The following is a 25,586-nucleotide window of genomic DNA, read 5'->3' as shown; positions in this document are numbered from 1 at the left end:
ATATCTTCTCTAACAGATCAAGTTCTCTAAGATGCTTGATCCTTTCCTCCTCCATTGGCCACCGTTTCTGGCTTTTCTACTTCAGCTAGTGTAGCCCTTTAATCGGTCGAAGCATCCAAGAACTTGGAATCTTCCAAGTTCATCCTAGCAGTGTGTCAGCTGTATCCCCCAGAGTCCTTGTCAGGGCATTAAATCCTGTATCACAGGAAAGTGCTTCCATCTTGATAAACTCTCTCTAAACTAACTTTGTTTCCTTGATCCAGCATTCCTAAAATCTAGATTCAGATATATTCTGCACTGTGTCTTCAGATTAGGTCTCAAGCTCCTAGAGCATGAGATCCCTTTCCTCCCCACAGCAACCCCATAGCACCTCCGGCCAAGTATTTTTTGTGACTTTACCTTAGTTACTGGTCTGGTGGCAGGAGTGGAGAGGAGATCAGCTTCTGAGGAGTTACACGTAGTCTCGCAAGGCAGAGGCCTCTGTATCCTCTTCGGGTGAGGGAGGAGCATTAGGCTTAATTGGGGAAGGATGGGCTACTTTTGTAGGCCGAGAGGATTCATGGGAAAATATGGACTTAAAAATTTCAAGGCATCAACCCAGATGTCTCCATCCCAAGTCTCAGGGTGCCTTTCATACCCACAATCGTCCTAACCTTGACTTGAATTCTCAATATACTTCAAATCTCTACTTCCCTTTTAATTAAGTCCTTGGCCACAGAGCGTTTTCTGCCTGGGTTGCAGAGGATGAAAGACTATTTGTGTGTTCCAAGAGGTCCTCTGGCTTTCACACTTGGCCTTTAATTGGGGATTAATCACACCCAGGCATTCCTTAACTTCTTCCAATGTTGACTGCCTTCAGCAATAGCCTTCACAGTCCTTATAAATACTAATCCCAAACCAATTTCACCTGCCATTGCATTCATTTACACTTGTATCCCATTGCTTTTCAGCACTGATGAAAACTGGTACAGCACAGGTGATGTGATTCTCACTTCCAGCCAACCAGTGGGCAATCCAGCCAAAGTGTGATTTTAGAATATGCTTCTTCAAACAACTTCTCGTGCCAAATGTCTATGTGAGGTTCCCCCAAGAAACTGATTCTGAAATAGAAATTTGCATGCCTGTAGTTTCTTGGAGTTCTCTCAGGAACACTATCTGCAAGGGAATGAGAGAAGCAGGACCCAGTGGAGGGAAAGGCTGAACCGCAACACAGTTGCAACACAGACTTCAGCCACCCCCTCAGGGAGCTTTGGAGCTGGAATAGACATTTGAAATTGTTGTGAACTGAGGCGAGAGAGCCCAGTCTGCACCCCTAGTCATTGGTATGGGCTGACCTCTCCCTACCAGGGGCCCAAGCATGGGCTTGCAAGTTCCTTAAGCAGAGAATGCCCGAAGAGGGACTCACCTGTGAGCTGTCTTTGGCCAAGACATCAAGCAGCTGAGCAAGTGAGAGCTGCGTGGAAGGAGGGGGAAGAAGTAGATCTGAGTAACAAAGCACTTCTACAGGTACTACGCTCCCTGAAATAGGCACAATTAAAGTATCATGACATGAAAGCTCAGAAGGGAAGAAGGGAGCTTTGTAAATAAAGAATGTTGTAGCATAGATGTAGAAAAGCATAATTTTTAAAATTGAAGTATAGTTGATTTACAATGTTGTGTTAGTTTCTGGTGTAGAGCAAAGTGATTCAGTTATACGTGTATGTATATTCTTGTTTATATTCTTTTCCATCACAGTTTATTACAAGATATTGAATATAGTTCCCTGTGTTATACAGTAGGACCTTGTTGTTTATCTATTTTATATATAGTAGTGGGTATATGTTAGTCCCACCCTGCCCCCTTTCCCCTTTGGTAACCATGAGTTTTTTTTTTCCTTATGTCTGAGTCTATTTCTGATTTGTAAATAGGTTCATTTGTACAGCAAAGTGATTCAGTTATACATATCCTTATATTCATTTTTAGATTTTTTTCTCTTATAGTTTATTCACAGAATATTGAGTAGAGTTCCTTGTGCTATACAGTGTGTCCTTGTTGGTTATGTATCTTATATATAGCAGTGTGTATATGTTCATCCCAAACTCCTGATTTATCCCTCCCTCCCATGTTTCCCCTTTGGTAACCATAGTTTGTTTTTGATATCCGTAAGTCTGTTCCTGTTTTGTAAATAAGTTCATTTGTATCATTTTTAATTAGATTTCACATATAAGTGATATATATTTGTCTTTCTCTGTCTGACTTACTTCACTTAGGATAATAATCTCCAGGTCCACCCATGCTGCTGCAAATGGCATTATTTCATTCTTTTTTATGGTTGAGTAGTATTCCATTGTTTTTTTTTGTGTGTGTGTGTGTGTTGTGTATATATATGTCACATCTTCTTTATCCATTCATCTGCTGATGGACATTTAGGTTGCTTCCATGTCTTGGCTACTGTAAATAGTGCTCCTGTGAACATTGGGGTGCATATATCTTTTAGAATTAAAGTTTTCTCCAGATACATACCCAGCAGTGGGATTGCTGGATCATATGCTAATTCTATTTTACGTTTTTTTAAGGAACCTCCACACTGTTCTCCATAGTGGCTGCACCAATTTACATTCCCACCAACAGTGGAGGAGGGTTCCCTTTTCTCCACACCCTCTCCAGCATTTATTATTTGTAGACTTTTTAATGATGGCCATACTGAATTTTTTGACAAGTAAGAATGAATAGTTCATTTGGGCTGGAATAAAAAAAATCAATGAAAGGGTATAAGTGAAATATGCCAGCAGTATAGCGTGTATAAGTGAGAAATAAGGCAATTGGATCAAGGTGTGAAGGGCTATGGTTAACACAGGAAGGAGCTTGAGCTCTATTTAGTAGTCAAGAGGAAACTTTTTTGAATTGAAGATGATACAAAACATTTTTCTGATATATTCAAATATAACCTAATGATGGCTCAATTTCAGTTTATAACACATCTTTATATGTTTTAAAAGATGTTTCCAATACTTTTACCTCCTCTATTTCTTCTTTCCTTGTACATTATATACATTGCACACTTCCTTAATAGCAGCATAAAAAGAACTGAGTGCCTGGTTGCCTTATGAAAAAGGGATTTGCGTAGTAACAGCCTTCCAGGAACAATATATTTGGCAGTTTTGAATACGCAATAACATGTGATCATTTTCATAATGTTCTCCAATTATCTGAGAAGTATAAAAACCATTACTTGAGTCATTGAAGTTAGAATGAACATTAGGGAATTCACTTTAGGCAGAAAATGTTTCCGTTGGCAAAATGCTGAAACAGTTGATCTCATAATTACGTAACTCTTCATTTCTATTTAGCTAAACTTTATTTAAATTAATATGACTTTTGCCTGTTCCCTTGGAATACCAACCTCTAAAGACATTTGGTAGCTACACGGTGTAATCTAACAGAGCACTTACTGAATTTCTATGTTTTCTGATTCTGCCTTTAGTTCAGGATGTGCTGACACAACTTCCTATAACTCCATCTCTGCTTTACTTTGGAACACCATGATAATCAGCAATTTCTAAAAACTGCTTTCTAAATGGTAAGAAATGGGGTATTTCAACATTAAGATCAAGAAAACTAACAGTGCCAGCAAGTTTACTTTCTCATGCTCTGTTTCTCATAACTGGAACCAAAGCATGATTCAAGTTGGAATATCTTGACAAATTACCTGCTTATTTTACATTTATTAATAATAATGGCATACATGCCAGAACAAGGTTCTCAGGTTTGTCCCTTCCCACATTTACCCCTTGTGGGGAGACGGTTTGTTAGCATACTGACATTAAAGTTGTACAATGAGAAGCTGTCTGTACTGATATATTAGCAAGAATATAACTTGTTTTATTAGCATTTCATCCTGAAGATACAACTTGCTGAGAAATAGAACTTGCATACATAACTTCAAGGAATGAAAGCTTATCAGAAGGGTAGTGGGAGTGGGGAGCCTATCAAGAACAGAAACAAGTCTTGGACTGTAAGGCAGCCAGAAATACACAGTAAGAAATGTTTGCATGATCCTCTGGACAGTAAGTGTACACCTGACTAACTTCCAGGAAACTGAGGTCCTTCCTGGAGATGTTTTTTATCATATGGCTAAACAGGCAGAGTCTCACTTACTTATACAGTGCTTTACAGTCCCTGAAGCACATTCACATATTTATCTCCTCTGACCATTATGATAACCCCATAGCATAGGAAGAATAGGGATGATTCCACCATATACAGATGGGAAAAGTGAACCAAACAACTTATCCAAAATGAAGTAATTACTAAGTACCAGCAGAATCAATATTAAGCTGAAGTCACCTCTTTCAAACTGTGCTAATTTCACTCTTCCATACTCTCTCTGATTTTGAGTTTAGTTATTTGATTGACTTAAATTGTAAGTTAGTAGAAAAGGCAGATCTCAGATTCTCTTCTGCTTATCCTTTGAAAAACAACTATTTAAGGGATGATTTAGTGCTTTTGATTATGTCACTCTTTTCAAGATCAGAAACAAAAAACCAAATCAACATCCCCAACTTAAAGTGAAAACCTCCACAGAGCATCATACTATTTACTGTTTTCCCCAAATTGTGACTCTGATCATAATTTTTCAAGACAGCTTGTCTGGACTCATCAAATTGCATCACTAAAGACGGCAAAAGGAGTGACTACTTTGGATTAATGGAGACAAAGATATATGGCATCTTAAATGCCACGTACGTCTGTACCCTGGATCAGGTAGGAAAAAAACATTGTTGGGACAATTGGAGAAATCTGAATAGGGACTTTACATTTGATATTATCGTAGTGAGGTAAAATTTCCTGAGAGTGATGATGGAAAGTAGGAGAATGCCCTTAAAAGCTAGATGCTGAAGTATATCGAGGTGAAGCTTCGTGATGTCTACAAATTACTTACAAATGGTTCAGTGAAAATTATATAAATATGTCCATGTATACAGACACACACAAGTGTGTGTGTGTATGTGTATATGTGCATGTGTGTGTGCATGGAGAGAGAGAAAGCAAATGTGGCAAAAAGGTAGCACGTGAGTCCAGGCAAAGGATGATATATGGATATACTTTGTATTATTCTTTCAACTTTTCTGTTGGTCTGAAATCTCAACACAAGGAGTATGGCAAAAATAGAAACACAACCACAATAAGTTTTTTTTTAATAAACTGTTAAATTGATTGGTTTTATAGTAATTTTGTATAAATTATTAATAATACTTGAAAATTTGATGAAGATGCTACATAGTGTTGGATTTCTGTACAAATGAGCAAAACTTACTTTATGCCTTCGGACAGTCTTACTTTATATTGTTATTTATAGCATGAGTATTAAACTTTTACTTTAGTACTAAAAAATAAATAAATAAAAATATGGGAAGAGGAATGAGAAAAAAGAAAAAGAAGGAAAAACATATTTCTGTGTTTTCATTTATTAGTTCTGTATCTAGCTAAATTTCAGCCATTTTTCAAGAATCATCTCCAATACCACTTACTACAAAAGGCCATAAATAAAGGCCCGTATCTTCCTGCCTTTCCCTCTTTCTTTCTACCCTTGGGATTCTCTGTCACCTCATGATATAGTCCCTATGACATTGGGCATAAAGTGAAGTGGTTAAAAATTCTATTTGCAGCTACTGTTGCCGAGGAAACTTTGAATGATATAACCAGACATTTCTGGCTAAATTCTGGCCGTATTAGATTACACATCCTCTTCTAGCAATCCCACAGCATCTTTCACCTCCATTCACATGCCTGGAAGTTTTTGTTTTGTAACTGAGAAATGAAGAAGAAGAAAAAAAAAAAGGCCCAGAAAAAAAATAGGGAGAATGGGTAGAAGGCTCTGTTATTTATTCCCTCTTCAGCCCTCTGGTCAGAGCCGGCCAAGTATTAAGTCCCATAATCCATAAGTTTTCAAAACTCTTCAATTAAAAAAAAAAAATCTGAGTCTCTAGGAACAGGGATAAGGTGAGGAGGTGACTGGCACAGAAGGGGAAGAAGATCCTCCCCTGTACCTCTGAATGGAATCCAGAACCCTTCTGGCATTGTGAAAAAGAAAGAGAGGGAACATGGAGAAACAGAACTGTGACCTGAACCTTGGCATTGGCATAACTGATGAGGCTTTTCTGAGTAACCTTACAGGTAAAGGACAGGGACTAATGGAAATCAGAGCAAAAAAGAAAGAAGAGGAAAGACATGACTACATGACTGCAGCTAAGAGAGTGATCTGTGGGCACATATAAGGGGCTCCTTTGGGGCCTCCTCTGCAGAGGTCGTGCTTTCATTTGGGTGTAGGCTAGCTATAGAACAAACCTTTGTGTGACAGTGATGTCACGCCGCAAGAACCAGGATCCCGTATAATGGCTGGGTTTTATTTTTAACTCAAGTTCCCAATGGGAATTTGCTTTTCCCACCGACATAAGTCCTCCTATCACCAGAGAATTAAGTGAACAACGAACCTCCTGGGAAAATGTCTCCATCTGAGAGCAGAAACGCACAGAAAATTCTAAAAAGGTGGGGAGGCCAGAGAGCTGCAGCCTGCACCGAATTATTATGAACAAATTTAGCAAGCAGTCATTATTCAGCAGAATCTATTAAAGGGAGGAATATCCTCCAACATCACTGATAAAGCCTCCTTAAATAAAGACGGTACTTAGAGCAGTTGCAAGTCAAAAAGAAACGACCTCCTGGGGTTACAAAGAAAGGTCTCAACGCACGAGGCTGACATCCCAGAAACAACAGAAACATGGAACACACCAGAACAAAAACCAAAAGCTAGAAAAGGAACTCTTCCTTGAAAAGCATTACAACAGGTGACCTAGGGGTTAAGAAGAGCCTCGACAACCAGACTGCCTGGTTTTGAATTCTCGCTGTGCTATCGATCATCTGTGCGGCCTCAGAGAAAATATTTACACTTTCAGTGCCTCCGTCTCCCCCTTTGAACAATGGATATAATAATAGACTCTGCCTCATGGTTTGTTGTGAGAATTAAATTAGCTAATTTTTCTAAACAGTGCCTGTTCGGAAATAAGTGATAGCTCTTACTAGATATTAAATATCGTTGGTGACAAGTGACGAGGCATTGAATATTTTCAAACATCACCTCTTTCTGGAAGACCGGGGGAGCCTTAAATAATCTTGGCAGAACCTATTAAATGTCTACATGTGTGGCAATACGTGGAAACTACCATGGAGAAGGGGAATGCTATGACAGTTTCTGATGATCCCCTTCTCTAACAACGTCCAGACCTCCATTTAGATCTTCGCAAGCTTGGGATGTACCTGAGGTAAGGGTCAGATGCATTTTGGTGCAAATGAGTTAGGCTCTGTCTCATCTGCCCATCCTTATTTTCTACCGTATTTGACTTCGCTTTCAGTACATAAATTAAGTAGACCTAATATCCCAATCTTCAGGAAAGATAGAAAATTAGCAGAGTGAGATTTTGAATATTTGCTAAGTACAATTAGATACATGCTGATTGAGTTTAATAAAAGGTGAGATATCCTACTGTTCCAGTTATCTCTAGCTGCACAGCAAACCAAAAAAAAAAACAAACAAACAAACAAACAAAAAAAACCCTAGTGGTGTAGAATAACAACAACCACTTATTAGTATTATCTTCCACAGTTCTGAACATGGGCTCGGCAAAGTAGTTTTCCATCACGTGGTGGCTGTCATATAGTGGTGAGGCTGAATTCATCTAGATGACTTTCTCACTCACCTGTTTGGTGACTGATGCTGGCTGTTGCTGTAACTTCAGCTGGAACCATCTATCTGAACACCTACACATGGCCCCTCCCACCATGGAGGCTGGATCCCAAGAGCGAGTCTCAAGAGACTGAGAACCAGGTGGACACTATATTCTTTTTTTTTGGTCTAGCCCCAGAAGTTAGTTACTTTCCTCTCATTTTACAAAATCCAACCCCTTTTAGATTAAGGAAAATAGACTCCATAAGATCACTACAAGAAACTTTTAAATGGATGGAATTTTAACGTAGCAACAATAACATGGGAAAATAAAGAACTACCAAGACATCTAAGAAAACAGGAAATTTGGGATCCTTAGAAAAATAAAAGGGCTTACACAATGTGTGTGTATGTGTGCACTCGTGCACACAACTGTCAGTGGAGTTATGCATAAACTCAGGCTGATTATTGTAATCACTCTACAGCCTCATGAAAGAACACATTTTAGCCAGATTATCCTTCCTTTACTCTGTATTAAGTGAAAAAGGATGAATTAAGCCAAGGCAAATAAAGTTCTGAAGAATATATCATTTCTGTAAATGGAAAATATATATGCTTCTGGAACTTCTGGAAGACAGTGACAGGAGAAGCATCAAGAAACCCTTGTAACGTTTTAATGAAGTTGAATCAATTTTCCAAGCAATAGCAAGAAGGAAAAAAATAGGAAAATGCCAAATTTTCATAGGAATATATATATAATCCTGCTAATTTAAGGAAAACATTTATGAATCAGTTCTTTACTGAAGACTTCTCCATCATTTTCATTTGGCCATCTCTCTTTGGGCATCTAGACTCTGGCATAGCATTCTATTTAGAATTTTAGTTCTGTGGACTGTGTTGAGCCCAATTCACATTTTACAGCCCAACTGCCAAAGAAAAATTCTCTCCCAGGTAGCCTTGTTTTTCAAAGTGTTGAGAACTTCAGATCCAGTGACCACTGAAATAAGTCATTGGTCTACTGGATGTGGCGAGAGTGGTCTGGAGAACTTATTCAATAGCATACCTAGAAGCAGGCCCCAGAACTTGCTAAAAACTTGCTATGTAGGTACTCTGTTAGGTTTGTCACATGACAGCCCAGCTCCAGGTCTGAGAGACAGCAGCCAGGGCAAGTATGATGAAGTTACTATAAATTCTCAAAAACTAACTGTCTTCCTCAAACAATTAGAATAGAATGTTTTGTGTTCAAACACCTACACTGGCCTTTAAAAAAGTGTAGCAATACAAGAGAAATGTAGCCAAGTGCGGAGAAGAAAACCCTTCCCACCCAAATATGCTGACTTTTAGGAAAGACAGAAAATACCTGCTTTAGATACAGACAAGACTAAAAACAGTTATTGTAATAAATAAGGGGAGAACAAAGCAATAAGAAGACAGTGAAACTAAACTGCAATAACAGAAGTAAAATCAGTGTTGAAAGCAGTAAAAAACCTGAGATTGTGAACATCAAAAGGAGATTGAAGGGCTTCCCTGATGGTGCAGTGGTTGAGAGTCCGCCTGCCGATGCAGGGGACACGGGTTCGTGCCCCGGTCCGGGAAGATACCACATGCCGCGGAGCGGCTGGGCCCGTGAGCCATGGCCGCTGAGCCTGCGCATCCAGAGCCTGTGCTCCACAACGGGAGAGGCCACAACAGTGAGAGGCCCGCGTACCGCAAAAAAAAAAAAAAAAAAAAAAAAAGGAGATTGAAGAGGCTAAAATGAATGAGTACATTCAGAAGGCAGATGATATTAGTACAGATTGAGAAAGATGAGAGTTGATCTATAAGTAACAAGTATTCTTCCCAGAAAGGAAGCGATGATGAAAATCTAATAGAGAAACCCTCAGATTGGAAATTGAGAGGACTCACAGTATTTGAGAAAAATAACTGAATAGAGATTAACTCCAACATATGATCTAATGAAAATTTACATTTTGAGAATGAAGAATACATCCTGAAATCTTTCATTCATAATAAAAGAAAAAGACACTATATTTTCACTTCAATAATAAAATGATACCAAAGAAAATGCTCCCATGAAGTTTAGAGAAAAAATAATCATACTACAAGGATCACATACCCAGCCAAGGTGATAATTTCAGATGTGAATAAAAAGACGATTTCAGATATGCTACCCAGGTTATTTATTTTATTTAAAATGGCTTATGCATTTTTATCAAACTAAGAAGAACTGAATTTAGAAGTCACTGAAGATTGGGAAGTTGTAGTACCAAAAAGATGGTAGTAAGCATTAAAAACAAATATAGATAAATTATATGGAAAAGTTAAAATTATACACTAAAAACTAAAGCTCATAAATAGTATCATGCCTATAATAAAATATGTAAAATTTTAATAACTATTAAAGTTAATTATGTAAAAAATTACTGTGATCTGTGTCCCAAGATTAAATAGTAATCTGAAATTAAAATATAGCACTACATTCCTAACATTTCATTAAGTAGAGTACAAACTAACATTTTAATAATTAGGTTACTATAGATTTATGATAATTTAGACCAAATGTTTATCTTCCAAACCACAAAAGAAATAAAAGCAGATAAAGCATTTTCTAGCCAGAGAAGTACTAAGTACTAAGTAAATTTTAAATGAAAACAATAAAATAAATCATAATATAAATTGACAAAAATAAGACACTGTCTGGATAAGTCAAGTTGGCTGTAAAACAGCATCCACTAACTTGCTAGAAACAGAGGGACACTCAGAACAGAATGATACAGAAAGGCTTTGAATTAACAGATGAATAAATTCGTCCGAGCAAACATGAACATATAGTAATCAAAGTAGAATTAAAAGCAATAAAGCTTAAACCAGGATAAAAGTGCTGTTTTATATTGATAAAGTCAGTTGAACTTTTAATCAAGGGGAAATAAACAGAAATACAGCAGAATTTTAAAATACTATAAGCTCATGAGAAGTCATACAAGTAAAATATATGTAATACTAGGATATTTAAATAATGGAGTAATAATCAAGTTGTTTACCTTACAGAGAATACCTCTTCTTTGAATATTTGGAAATACTCTTGTATCATCTACAAATAATAATTATATAAGATACCATAAAGTATATTTTAAAATGTATCCTCAAATAATTTATTTGACAAATTATCATATCCCATTTAATAAAGATGAAGGTTAGTAATGTATATAAAAAAATATCAAACAAGAAAGAATTTTTTTTAAGCACTGAACACTCATAAGTAATATCTAGGAGATGATGCAAGAACATTATTTAGAAAATAATCAAAAGGAGTATTACATTACAAAGCAGTGTTACTGTTGACTATAGTAACAAATAAATGTATGTCCTCAAATATTTTATTATAAAAATAAAGAAATCACAAAAAGGATAAACAGTCAACCTGAGAAAATATGAAAAAGGAAGTAATAAAAGATAAAAAGAGAAATAAATTAATCTAGGAACTGAGGGGAGAACTAACATAATAAAGTTATAGTAAAACTAACGTGAAAGAAAACCAGGAGTTAATAAAACTCTGAATATAAAAGGAGAAGAAATGAAGAGTACAAAGGATGATTTTAAATGTATAAGCAAATACTAATATAAAAATCTGTCATAAAGAGACAGAAGGATCTCCTATGGAATAAGTACATATGGAAAATATAAAACAAAATAAATATTCACAATATCCAGGGACTATATCAGTTAATATTCAAACATCCATATGAAGTGAATCAGGAAAATAATTTATAGGCTAATAAGAAAAAAATCATACTTATGTAAATGAAAAGAATCCATTCATAAGAGTCAAATCCATGCCTAATAATAGTACTATTAAAAACTGGGGGCTTCCCTGGTGGCGCAGTGGTTGAGAGTCCGCCTGCTGATGCAGGGGACACGGGTTCGTGCCCCAGTCCAGGAATATCCCACATGCCGCAGAGCGGCTAGGCCCGTGAGCCACGGCCGCTGAGCCTGCGCATCCAGAGCCTGTGCTCCACAATGGGAGAGGCCACAACAGTGAGAAGCCTGCATACCGCAAAAAAAAATTGGGATAGAAGGGTATTTTTCCCAATATCAAACATCTTTATTCAAAACAAATAATTAACATTATATATGATTTAACAATAGCGTTATTCCTAATATAAAAAGAAACAGAGCAGATATGTTCTCTATCATTTATAAGTAATATTGCTTTGATGATCTGATTAACAGGGCTTGATGCAAAATTTAAAAGCATAAATTACTGAAAGGAAGAAATACGGTTATATGTAATCATCTGCATATGGTTGACTGCATCTCTAGAAAACCCAAAGGAAGTAACTAAAATCTATTATAATTAAATAATTTGGCAAAGTGACAGGACAGGGCTTTCCAAATTTAAAAAAATCTCCAATACATTTCTGCTTTAAATTTTCTCCTTTAAACATGGCCTGCACATTTAAATATGCATAAATATGGGGAGGCTATGATATATTGCTGCTTGGGGCCCATACAAAATTTAGAAAACTCTATTAGTTTCCTAGAGCTTCCATAACAAATTACCATAAACTTGGTGACTTAACACAACAGAAACGTATTCTCTCCCAGTTCTGGGGGCTAGAAGTCTGAATCAGGACCATGCTCCCCAGCAAGTCCCTAGGGAAGAAACTTTCCTTCCTCTAGCTTCTGGTGGTTGCCAGTCATCCCTGGCATTCATTGGCTTTTAGCTGCATTGCTCCAATTTCTGCCTTCATTTTCACATGGCTTTCCTCCCTCTTTGTGTATCTATATCTCTGTACCTCTCCTTATAAGGGTCCCAGTCATCTGGGTTTAAGGCCCATCCCAATCCAGTATGAGCTCATCCCAGCTTGATTACATCTGCAAAGACCCTATTTCCAAATAAGGTCACATTCACAGGTTTTGGGTGAATACAAATTCGGGGGAACAGTATTCAACCCAGCACAGAAAGCATCACTAGGTGGTAGTCAAAAAGGAACAAATTTCCAGTTATAAGACAAAATAATTCCTGGGGATGTAATATACAGTATGGTGAGTATAGTTAACAATATTGTGTTGCATATTTGAAAGTTGCTAAGAGTAGATCTTAAAAGTTCTCATCATAAGAAAAAAGATTTTTGCAACTATGTGGTAATAGATTTTAACTAAACTTACTGTGGTAGTTATTTCACAATATATACATATATCAAATCATTAATTTGTACACCTAAAACTAATACAATGTCAATTATATCTCAATTAAAAAGAAGAAAACGTCCCTAGTCTGCTTCAATTCCACATATTTTCATGTATATCAATCAAATCTCTTGGCTTTGAAACTTGCTCTCAGTTTCCATCTAAGCTCAACTTTCCATAAGGTCACTTGTGTTTGTATTATTTACAATAGCTTGGACTTTGACTATCTAGATGGAAGTCCCCACATCTGTATATCAGGGCAAGAAAAATACAACTCTAAGAAAGAGACAACTGTCTTAGTTTTGTTTGTTTGTTTTTTTACTAGTGGGTCTTAACCTTCACTGTGCATCACAACTACCTGGTGAAATTTTAAGAGCACAGTGGCCTGGGTTCTTACTCTGCCCTCCCAGACTCTGATTCCATCAGATGGAAGTGGGGTCTAAGCATTTTCAAGAGCTCACCACCCCATATGATTCTAATATACAGCTGCAGTTGAAAGCCACTACCTTATACCTTTAACTATGCCTCCAGTACACAATGAACAGAACGATCATTTAGAAAATGTGGCCAATGTAGATTCAAAACAGTATCAGAATACATAAACTTAGTCCATATAATTAGCATATAAAAATACATTTAATGAGTATAAAGTACTAATAATTATCCTGTTATACACATATACAGTATACATTACAACATATGCATTATCTATGTAGTATATAAAATATATAAACACATATATATTAGATTGATGGCCTCAAATTGCTGATCATCTGTTCTCAATGGAAGTTCACTATAACTAAGATACTAAATAATCAGCTAAGGTTATAGGGTACCATTTAACCAATCGTTGATCTGTGACACACAATATGGATTGCTGGTATTGAGGACAGGTGTTGATCGATGGTGGCTTCAGCCCTAGGGAAGGTGTTTAGCATTAAGATGGACTATAAGAGGGTAGGGAAGGCAAAACATGGTCATATTAATATGGATAAATAGTCAAATCTTTTATTTGCAGAATAAAAAATTAAGTATTTATAGCTAAAAACATTGATAAATAGGAAAGAGTCCCTGCCCTCTAGGAACTCAGTTTAGTGAAGGAAGCAGTCATGTAAAACAAAACAAAAATTAAAATGCAATGTATTATATAAAAGTAACATTAAGAATATATTAAAATTTAAAATGTGCATACCCTCCAAACTAGAAAACCCATTTAGGGAACTCTAATGAAGTACAGTTCTACGTCAGGATATTTGTTCAAGAATATTTATGTGCACATTATTAACAGGGAGGGGAAGGAGGAAAAGAAAAGAGAAAAACAGATCTCCACTAGTAAAGGCAGATTGAGTGAATTATGGAGCATTCATCTACAGAAAGAATGAGTAATATTTATGAAAATCAAGTGTAACATAAAGCATACTACATGACCATATTTTGTTAAAAAATAAGAAATATTTTCTTAACTTACTTATATTAGCACAAAGACAGAAGAGTTCGAAGCTAGTTGCATTGTGTATACTGCATTACCTTTTTTCAAGTATATATATATATATTTTTTTCGTTTTTGACAAAAGATGTATTACTTCTGTAATTTAAATATTTAATACATTTAAATAAAAACACACTGTGATAGAAACGTATTCTTACTGAGGTACATACTATGAAAGCAATTATATTTTATGTGGTTATATACTTCTATTTTAAATTGATTGGGACTGTTGTATAGATACCAATAGAATCATAAACTATTTTTATATCCATATCAGCTGAGATAGAGAGGAGATAATAAAAATATAAAATACCATTTTCAAGGGAATTTGCATATGAGAGGAGATGGAAACTAGATTCAACATACTTTATTTTGTAAATTGGTGATTTTCACCTAAGATTGAAATCATATGGGTCTCATTGTTCCTTCTTCCAAAATATAATGTTTTACCTGTCCATCATTTTCATCATAACTAAACCATTCAATTTACTGTTGGTGTGTGTGATCAAAGTGCACTGATAGTCAAATATGTGAGTGATTCATAAAAAGCCATCAGAGATTTATACATATATTCTAAGAATGGCCCTTGCTGCAGAAGCTTCAGCCCCTTCACAGTCCTGAGAGCCAGCAGTGAGCCAAAGAGATTCACCCGAGAGCATTAAGCTGAGAAAGAAGCAGGAAGAAAAACCTTGAATAATTGCTCCATGACACAGTTATTTATTTTTTCAGAGGTTGTGCCCCTCAATGAGTGCTTAAGTGCATGACAATTAGTATCTCACCAGCATCCTTCAAAGCGTGGCCATGTTATGACAGAATTTCAGTAACAAATTAAAAGAGTCCACTGTTCAGATTCAATGGAGAAGTTAAAAAGTTTTACAGACAACCAAAAGCTAAGAGAATTCAGCACCACCAAACCAGCATTACAACAAATGCTAAATGAACTTCTCTAGGTGAAAAAGAAAAGGTCACATCTAGAATCAAGAAAGTTATGAATAGGAAGCTCACTGGTAAAGGCAAACATAAAGTAAAGGTAGGAAATATTCCACATACAAATATGATATCAAAACTATCAATCATGAAAAGAAGAGAATAATAATGCAGGAAACGCATTTGAAATTAAGAGATCAGAAACTTAAAACAATCTTGTACAGATATAGACTGTTACATCAAAACCTCATGGGAACCACAAACCAAAAATCTGTAATAGATACACACACAAAAGAAAAAGCAATCCAAACACATCACTAAAGATACACATCAAATCACAAGAGAAGAGAACAAAAGAGGAAGGGAAGAAAAAAGACCTACAAAAACAAATCCAACACAATTAACAAAATGGCAATAAGAATATTCATATCGCTAATTACCTTAAACGTAAATGGATTAAATGCTCCAACCAAAAGGCTTAGACTGGCTGAATGGATACCAAAACAAGCCCCATATACATGCTGTCTACAAGAGACCCACTTCAGATGTAGGGACACATACAGGCTGGAACTGAGGGGATCAAAAAGGCATTCCATGCAAATGGGAATCAAAAGAAAGCTGGAGTGGCAATACTCACATCAGACAAAATAGACTTTAAAATAAAGAATGTTACAGGAGACAAAGAAGGACACTACATAATGATCAAGGGATCAATCCAAGAAGATATAACAATTGTAAATATCTATGCACCCAACATAGGAGCACCTCAATATATATAAGGCAAATGCTAACAGCCATAAAAGGAGAAATTGACAGTAACATGATAATAGTGGGGAACTTTAACACCCCACTTTCATCAACAGACAGATCATCCAGACAGAAAATTAATAAGGAAACACAGGCCTTAAATGAAACATTAGACCAAATGGACTTAATTGATATTTTTTTTGCATAAATAAAATTTTATTAGAACACAGCCACATCCCTCCATTTGTGTTGTCTGTGGCTGCTCTCTGCTACAACAGGCCCACCCCAAAGGTGGAAATAATATTTATAGAACATTCCATCTGAAAGCAGCAGAATACACTTTCTTCTCAAGTGCACATGGAACATTCTGCAGGATAGATCACATCTTGGGTCACAAATCAGCCTCAGTAAATTTAAGAAAATTGAAATCATATCAAGCATCTTTTCCAACCAAAACGCTGTGAGATTAGAAACCAATTACAAGAAAAAAAAACTGTAAAAAACACAAACACGTGGAGCCTAAACAATGTGTTACTAAACAACCAATGGATCACTGAAGAAATCAAACAGCAAATCAAAAAATACCTAGGGACAAATGACAACAAAAACACAACGGTCCAAAACCTATGGGATACAAAAAAATCAGTTCTAAGAGGAACATTTATAGCAATACAACCTTATCTCAGGAAACAAGAAAATCTCACATAAACAACCTAACCTTATATCTAAGACAACTAGAGAAAGAGGAACAAAGAAAACCCAAAGTTAGTAGAAGGAAAGAAATTATAAAGATCAGAGCAGAAATAAATGAAATACAGATGAAGAAAACAGTAGCAAAGATCAATGAAACTAAAAGCTGGTTCTTTGAGAAGATAAACAAAATTGACAAACATTTAGCCAGACTCATCAAGAAAAAAAGGGAGAGGACTCAAATCAATAAAATTAGAAATGAAAAAGGAGAAGTTACAACAGACACCACAGAAATACAAAGGATCATAAGAGACTGCTACAAACAACTACATGCCAATAAAATGCACAACCTAGAAGTAATGGACAATTTCCTAGAAAGGTACAGTCTCCCAAGACTGAACTGGGAAGAAAATATGAACAGTCCAATCACAAGTACTGAAATTGAAACTGTGATTTAAAAACGCCCAACAAACAGAAGTCCAGGACCAGATGGCTTTACAGGCAAATTCAATCAAACCTTTAGAAAAGAGCTAACACCTATCCTTCTGAAACTCTTCCAAAAAACTGCAGGGGAAGAAACACTACTCTCAAGCTCATTCTATGAGGCCACCATCACCCTGATACCAAAACCAGAAAAAGATACCACAAAAAAAGAAAATTACAGGCCAATATCACTGATAAACATAGACACAAAAATCCTCAACAAAATACTCAGCACACTGAATCCAACAATACATTAAAAGGATCATACAGTATGATCAAGTGGGATTTATCTCAGGGATGCAAGGATTCTTCAATATCTGCAAACCAATCAGTGTGATATGCCACATTAACAAACTGAAGAATAAAAACCATATGATTATCTCAATAGGTGCAGAAAATGCTTTCGACAAAATTCAACACCGATTTATGATAAAAAACTCTCTAGAAAGTGGGCACAGAGGGAACATACCTCAACATAATAAAGGTCATATATGACAAACATCATACTCAACAAGGAACATCATACTCAACAAGGAAAAGCTGAAAGTACAAAAATACTTTCAGTATTTCCTCTAAGATCAGGAAAAAGACAAGGATGTCCACTCTCGCCACTTCTATTCGATAAATATAGTTTTGGAAGTTCTTGCCACAGCAATTAGAGAAGGAAAAGAAATAAAACGAATCCAAACTGGAAAAGAAGTAAAACTGTCACTGTTTGCAGATGACATGATACTATACATAGAGAATCCTAAAGATGCTACCAGAAAATTACTAGAGCTAATCAATGAATCTGGTAAAGTAGCAGGATACAAAATTAATGCACAGAAATCTCTTGCATTCCAATACACCAATGATGAAAAATCTGAAAGAGAAATTAAGGAAACACTCCCATTCACCACCGCAACAAAAAGAATAAAATACCTAGGAATAAACCTAACTAAGGAGGCCAAAAACCTGTCCTCTGAAAACTATAAGACACTGATGAAAGAAATCAAAGAAGACATAAACAGGTGGAAAGATATACCATGTCCTTGGATTGAAAAAACTCAATATTGTCAAAATGACTATACTACCCAAGGCAATCTACAGATTCACTGAAATCCCTATCAAATTACCAATGGCATTTTCCACAGAACTAGAACAAAAATGTTTTAATTGTATGGAAAAACAAAAAACTCCAAATAGCCAAAACAATTTTGAGAAAGAAAAATGGAGCCGGAGGAATTAGGCTCCCTGACTTCAGACTATACTACAAAGCCAAAGTAATCAAGACAGTATGGTACTGGCACGAAAACAAAAATATAGATCAATGGAACAGGATAGAAAGTCCAAAGATAAACCCACGTACCTATGGTCACCTAATCTATGACAAAGGAGGCAAGAATATACAATAGAGAAAAGACAGTCTCTTCAATAAATAGTGCTTGGAAAGCTGGACAGCTACATGTAAAAGAATGAAATTAGAACATTCTCTAATACCATACACAAAAATAAACTCAAAATGGATCAAAAACCTAAATGTAAGGCTGCACACTATAAAACTCTTGAGAGGAAAACATAGGCAGAACACTCTTTGACATATATTGCAGCAATGTTTTTTTGATCCACCTCCTAGAGTAATGAAAACAAAAACAAAAATAAACAAATGGGACCTAATTATACTCAAAAACTTCTGCAAAGGAAACCATAAATAAAATGAAAAGACAACCCACAGAATGGGAGAAAATATTTGTAATCAAAGTGACCGACAAGGGATTACTCTCCAAAATATACAAATAGCTCATGCAGCGCTATGTCAAAAAACCCAAGCAACCCAATCAAAAAATGGGCAGAAGATCCAAATAGACATTTCTCCAAAGAGTACATACAACTGACCTAAAAGCACATGAACAGATGCTCAGCATCACTAATTATCAGAGAAATGCAAGTCAAAACTACAATGAAGTATCAACTCACACAGGTCAAAATGGCCATCATCAAAAAGCCCATAAATAATAAATGCTGAAGAGGGTGTGGAGAACAGGGAACCCTCTTACACTGTTGCTGGGAATGTAAATTGGAACCACCACTATGGAGAACAGTATGGAGGTTCCTTAAAAAACTAAAAATAGAACCACCATATGATCCAGCAATTCCACTCCTGGGCATATATCTGGAGAAAACCATAATCTGAAAAGATACATGCACCCCAGTGTTCATTGCAGAACTATTTACAATAGCCAAGACGAGGAAGCAACCTAAATGTCCATTGACAGAAGAATGGATAAAGAAGATATGGTACATATATACAATGGAATATTACTCAGCCATAAAAAAGAATGAAATAATGCCATTTGCAGCAACATGGATGGACCTAGAGATTATCATACTAAGTGAAGTAACTCAGACAGAGAAAGAAAAATATGGTATCACTCAAATGTGGAATCTAATTTTAAAAATGATACAAATAAACTTATTTACAAACAGAAACAGACTTACAGATACTGAAAACAAACCTATGGTTACTAAAGGGGAAACATGGAGGGGGAGGGATAAATCAGGAGCTTGGGAGGAACACACACGCACTACTATATGTAAGATAGATATCCAACAAGGACATGCTGTTTAGCAGGGGTCCCCAACCCCCGGGCCATGGACCGGTACTGGGCCACAGTTCCCTGTTAGGAACAGGGCCGCACAGCAGGAGGTGAGCAGCAGGCGAGCGAGCAGAGCTTCATCTGCCGCTCCCCATCGCTCCCGTTACCACCTGAACCATCACCCCCACCCTCTGTCCATGGAACAATTGTCTTCCACGAAACCAGTCCCTGGCGCCAAACAGGTTGGGGACCACTGCTGTATAGCACAGGGAACTCTACTCAACATTCTGTGATAACCTATAAGAGAAAAGAATCTAAAAAAGAATGAATATATGTATAACTGAATCACTTTACTGTACACCTGAAACTAACACAACATTGTAAAACAACTATACTCTAATAAAATTAAATTTAAAAAAAAAGAATCCATTGTTGCTTCGATAAAACAGCTTTATATTTCATAAAGCTTTGGAAGCTGGTCACTTAGTGTTAAATTTCTAACATCAATTCTTTATTAATGTGAGAAATATAAGTTAATCAATATAAAATTATTTCCCATGCATTATCATAATAATCATACAATTTTAAATGGAAATACACAAACAGAACACTCCCAAGTTTTTGGACTTTCACAGGTTGATTTCTGTTGTTTATTGTTGTTTATATCGCTGTTGCATGCTTCCTACTGGATCAGTTCTTAAAAATCAGAAGTCAGTTAGAAGTCCTGAAATTAGAACTAAGCTATATGAACATGTATTACTACAAGGTAGTCGCCTTCTGAGAAATTCCAGCCAGTAAGCGGAATAGAATATTTCCAGGGAAATGAGGAACTTGCATAAATATGGGTTTGGCTTTCAAGTTGAAGGTAACAGCAATTTCATGCGTTTAGTTTTTGTTCTCCAAGATCATGAACTTATGGTAAAACCAAGGACTAGTCTTAGAGCAACACTGAGCCTATATTTGAATTTGGGTGAAAATTGTGCAAAGGCGGAGGTGGGTGGTTTATGCTGAATTACGCTGTGTTTGCAAGATGGGATAAAAATCCCTATTTTGGAACCCATTTCAACAGGTTTGAATCCATGAGGGCTAAATCAAATTAAAATATCTGCTCAAATTCACTTCGGTTGAGGCTGTCAGATTTCACACAGTTTTCAGTGCCAATGGCAAGCATATCTCAGAGCAGACCATAAAGTTAGTATTTTTCAGAGTTGAAGCTTACTGTTAAAAGAAATTTAACGTTGGAACAAAAAGTCAAACACCAATGTCCAAAACCAGACCAAATATATGTTTCACATATAGAATACATTGATTAATTATAATCGAAGGCAATAAAATAACAAAAGTTTATATTGCTTTTTCTAGTAATACTGAGGAACAGCCCAGGACTTTCCAAGTATACTTATCATGTCATGAATCACACAACAATGTTATGAAATAGCTATGATTCTATCTTATAGTTAAAACCAAAAAAATTATCAAAGGGTACAAAATTTCAGTTATACAAAATGAGTAAGTCCTGGAAACCTACTATACAGCACAGCGCCTATGGTTAATAGTACTGTATTGAATACTTAAACATTTGCTAAGAGGGTAGATCTTATGTTAAATGTTATCACAAAAATATTCATAATAATAAACAGGAGGAAATTTTTGGACACAGTGGACATATTTATGGCATAGATTGTGATGATGGTTTCATGGGTATATACTTATCTCCAAACTCATCAAGTTGTATACGTTAAATATATACCGTTTTTTGAATGTCATTCATGTCCCAATAAAACAGTTAAAAAAAAAATAAGCAGGAAAACCTCAGGTAACTTCATAAGAAATACAGCAAAGCTGGGTTGTAAAACATGGAACCACAACTTGAGATCCTGTTTAACTTTTAACTTTTTATAAGTCTATGATTCTACTCCTTTTACTAAAAAAAAAAATAGAATTATGAAAACACCAGCCTACGCCAAGTATACATGCTTTTGATCCACTTTAAATGAGGTAGCCTCTGGATGGGACACAGAGCCAAGTTTAAGGAACAAATAGATAAGAAGAGACTGAACATTAAAAATTCGGTTAAAATACTGCATAAAAAGTTAGGAGCAAATACCCACAGGGAGGGACTGTTCAGAAGAGAAAAATTCAGTTTTGGAAGACATGGGCTATACTGCTTTGTGTAAAATTTGCTGGTTTTCTTAAATTAAATATATGGCCCTCCCAGATTAAAAGAAAAAACCAAAGGAATAGAATAGGCTAAGGCCACATTCAAATAAAAATCCAAGTTATTGTCTTATATCTATTTTTATTTAAAATTAGTATGCCAACCTCCCCCCATAAAGCAAAAAATAAATGTGTGTAATGTTCCATTTTTCCACATGATAAAATTGCATCCCATTATGTCACCAACTGGATATTGCTTTACTGAGAAGTAATCTGGAGCTTAAAAAGAAAAAGTAGACTTTAAAGGTCTTAACATTTGCAGACATACTGCTTAATTGCTCAGTTAAATTAAATCTTTGAAACCCAATATTTTTTAAGGTTTAAGAAAAATAAAATAGATGCCTATTAACAAAATTCCCACATAGATTTAACCACTAATGTTTACTAATCAGGAATAGAAAATCTCTTGAAATAATAGACTTGTAAGCTTTCATCTCAGAGGGGACATATGAACACTTAAAATGGAATGATCTTTCAGATGAGAAAGATTATGGTAACATTTTTTTCCCAATTCCCTTATAAATGAATCCAGTACATTACTCATAGTACATTTTAATGGAAATGCATTCCAGAAAAAGTACATAATATTGCTTTTCTGCAAATACTGTAGAATATATAAAACTTAACATTCTCATTGTCCATTTGGGTCAATTCTAGTTTTACAAATAAAATATGAGCTATTCATAAAAATGAGAAAAATAATGGAAAAGTGGAAATAACTTATGCAATAAACTGAAGTTGAAAAATGGGAAGGATTAAAACAGTATTTACTCCCATGTTATTTAATATAATGTTAAAGTCTATAAGTTTCTTTGGAAAATGCATGTGGAATCATTTCATTTAAGGTGGAAGTGCTCATGGCTATTTGTCTAGGGACTTCTGAATGAAGAGATAGGAGTCAGCAGAGCTGTATTCAAATATTTGAGAAACTGCCTGTGCAAGAGGAATTAGGCATTTCACAGAGCTCTAAGAAAATGGTACTCAAACTTTAATGTACATAAGGATACTCATAAAGATTAAAGTTCCTATTTCTGGATTCTATACCTGCAGAATCTGTTTCCAAAGATAAAAATAATTCCCAGGAATTCTCATTTTCTGAAGTACCAGAAATGATTGTGATGAATATGGTTGATAAATTATATTCTAGAAAATCAGTGGACAGAAGCTGTAGGATTACTTCCATATATGAAAAACAAAACATTAACCAATTTGCTCCCCATCAGAAATAAAACTAGCCAACAAAACATTTTTTTTCTCTCAAGACTAAGACCTTATCCATCTGGTCACCTGTCTTCTCAATTCATAGAATCTTCAATGGTTCCCAGAAAGTTGAGACCTGGTAAAACATACATCCTATCACTCATATTTTCCAGACTCTAAAGTTTTAAAGCACTTTTGAACCAGCCTTTTCTGGTTGGGAATTTACTGTCTTTTGCACTTGAATTCTCCCTTGCATTTACTTTACCATTCTCAGTAAAAAGTTTTGCGGGGATTTTTGCTATTTTTTAAGGCCTATTGATTGGTGTGAAGGAAATTTCCTGTTCTATTCATGTACTAAGAGAGTAGGTAAATCATAGGTCTCCTTTCACAGTGTGCTTGAGAACTAACCCCAGAGATCCATTCATAAGATCATGGACATTCATCCCTAACCACTTCACATAAACTGCCCTTGACCTCCATGTCTTAATGGTCCAATAGTCCATTCTCAGTCATCATCCTACTTGACCAGCAGCAGTGTTCGACATAGTTGGTCATACATTCTTCCTTGAAATGCTTTTTTCACCTGACTTCTAGAACACCCATTGCCCTGTTTTTTAAATTGAATTATAAATGACATAAATATTGCATTATTTTCAGGTGTACAACATAGTGATTCAATATTTTTATACATTATGAAATGATCACCATGATAAGTCTTGTTACCACCTGTCACCATACACAGTTGTTACAATATTATTGAATATATTCCTTATGTTGTACATTACGTCCCATGACATTTATTTTTATAACTGGAAGCTTGTTCCTCTTAATCCCCTGCTCCTATTGTGTCCATCCCTCTACCCCCTCCCTCTGGCAACCACCAGTGTGTTCTCTGTATCTATGAGTCTGTTTCTGTTTTGTTTGTTTTTAGATTCCACACATAAGTGATATCATATATTATTTGTCTTTGCCCATTGCCGTGGTTTTACTACAACCTGAACGGCTCCTACTTTCTAGTCTCCTCTGGGGATTCTTTCTCATTTTTTCACACTGCAATGGCTCAGTGTTCTGTCCTTAAGACTTAACTGTTCTCCACATACACCCCTCCCTTGCTGATCACTTGCAGATATTCATCAGCAAAACCTGAATGCTTAATTTGCAAAACATATACAAAATTCAAACACTTCTTACCATGTTCACTGCTATCAGCCTTGTCTGGGATCTCTCATCTGAATTACTGCAGTAGCCTTCTTACTGGTATTGCTGATTTTACCAGTCTCTCCCCTACAGTCCATTCTCAACAAAGCAGGCAGAGACGAGACCATTTTAAAAGACATGTCAGATCATTTCACTCCTCTGCTCAAAACTGTACTCAACGGAAGGACCAAGATTTGACTATGGCCTACAAGGCTCCAATGATCTAGCTTCTCATGAGCTCCCTGACCTCCTCTCCCACTGCTTTCTAACTCACTTGCTCCAATCCAGCCACACTGACCTCCGTGCTGTCTGTCATCACAAACACTCACACCACAGACCACTTGCATTTGCTCCGACCTCTGCCTAGAGCATTCTTGCAACGGAGATGCACGTGGCTTACTCCCTCACTTCCTCTAGGTTTTTGTTCAGGTGTCACCTTCTGCATGTGGCCTGTCCTAGCCACCCTGGTCATAACTGCATTCTCCCCTTCTCTGGTTCATTATTTTCTCCATGTTAGTCATCACAGTCTGCACAGCCTCCACCAAGTATTTTATTAATTGTTGTATTGCACATCACCCCAAACTAGAATGTAAGTTTCATGAGGGCAGAAATTCCTGCCTGTTTTGGTCACTACAATATCCTCAGCATCTAGGAGCTCAATAAATATTTACTGAATAAGGAATATGGAAAAAACTGAATTCTGAATTGATAAAAATCATGGATTAAAGTATTTCTACTTATCTCTCCAAACTTTGGGACAACTGTGTTTGGTGACGGATTATTGTGGATCAGTTAGTTTTGTGTGTCACAGTAAAGGCTATTTAAGGACATAAGGAATGAGACTATTTTACCTTTAAGATATTATGTTTAAAGACCTTTCCACAGTTACCATTGGTACCATCTATGAACACTCATCCTCCCAAACACATTTTGTCAGACACTACTAATCAGCCACCTCCCACTCCTCATATTACCGTGTCATTGTCCCCTTCTTCTGTAGTAGTAGGTGTTTTAGCTGAATATGATCTCTTAGCTAAAGACCCCAGGCCACAGTTCCCAATCTCCTCTCCATTTTGATGTAACACATGTGACTAAGGTCTTGAAAACAGGATATGGGTGTGTATGTGTTAGTTAAAAGTAGCCCTTAAATGGGATGGACATACCTGTA

This window comes from Mesoplodon bidens, assembly GCF_964165515.1.
Source record: "Mesoplodon bidens genome assembly, chromosome: 6".
NCBI classification, from domain to species: Eukaryota; Metazoa; Chordata; class Mammalia; order Artiodactyla; family Ziphiidae; genus Mesoplodon; species Mesoplodon bidens.
This window is presented reverse-complemented; position numbering follows the sequence as displayed.